At 59.6% G+C, this 783-nt stretch overlaps 1 protein-coding gene across 1 annotated transcript in view; it reads left to right on the forward strand.

Moving 5' to 3' along the window:
- Positions 1–783, forward strand: part of LOC104276152 (fibroblast growth factor 17) — a gene marked incomplete at both ends in the record, with an annotated part of 3,161 nt that overhangs the window by 982 nt on the left and 1,396 nt on the right. The gene's annotated exons all lie outside the window — the stretch shown is intronic.

A 783-nucleotide genomic window follows, 5' to 3' on the forward strand; every position in this document is an offset into this window, starting at 1 on the left:
GGGGAAACGCTTCCCAGAGGTTGAGATCCTGGTGGGGCAGAAGGAGATGTCCCCTCTGCAGTGCATCTCCTGTCCCCAGCCCTTTCCGAGCTGTTTTCTGGGGCGATTCAGGCCGTTGAGGTGCTGCCCTGAGCCCTGGCTTCCTGCTGGCGCTGGGCTTAAACCGAATCTTCTCTTGAGATGCGCCTTGAGAGCCGCTGGTTGGAGTCCAGCGCGGGGATGGGGACTGACCACCAGCACTAATCCCTCCCTCCCCAGCTCATCTGCACTAATTAGCTGTTGTTTTGCCATACAATAACCCGCACGAGTTTGTGTTGCCCTGTTAGCATAAGCCACGGGGCTGTTTTGTGTCCCAGCATGGTTTATTCTCCCAGCCCTGGGACCGGCGGATGCTCGGGGTGGACTGGGAGGGGACGGCTCTGCTCCTGGGACACCCAGCCTGGCTTTAGGTGGGTCTCATCCCTCTACGAGGGACCCAACGAGTGTTTTACAAGCTCAGCCCTTGCTCCCCAGCCTGTCCTCGGTACCTGCCTGGGAGCAGAGGGTGATGTTGGAGCAGGAGATGCTGCTGCGTGTCTGTCTCTCCCTGTGGAGGTGACAGGGAGCAGCAGCTTGTCCCCACTCCCAAGGGACCGATGGAGAACATCCCTCCCTGCAGGACCCTGCGTCTTTCTTGCACACGGGATGCAAAGCAACATCCCTGCCTGCTCTATCAGTTGCTCCTGGCTCCAAAACCTCTGCTTGGAGGGGACCAGTTTGGCTGGCGATAGCCAGGAGCTCCCC

Source organism: Apaloderma vittatum, unplaced genomic scaffold, assembly GCF_000703405.1.
Source record: "Apaloderma vittatum isolate BGI_N311 unplaced genomic scaffold, ASM70340v1 scaffold41530, whole genome shotgun sequence".
NCBI classification, from domain to species: Eukaryota; Metazoa; Chordata; class Aves; order Trogoniformes; family Trogonidae; genus Apaloderma; species Apaloderma vittatum.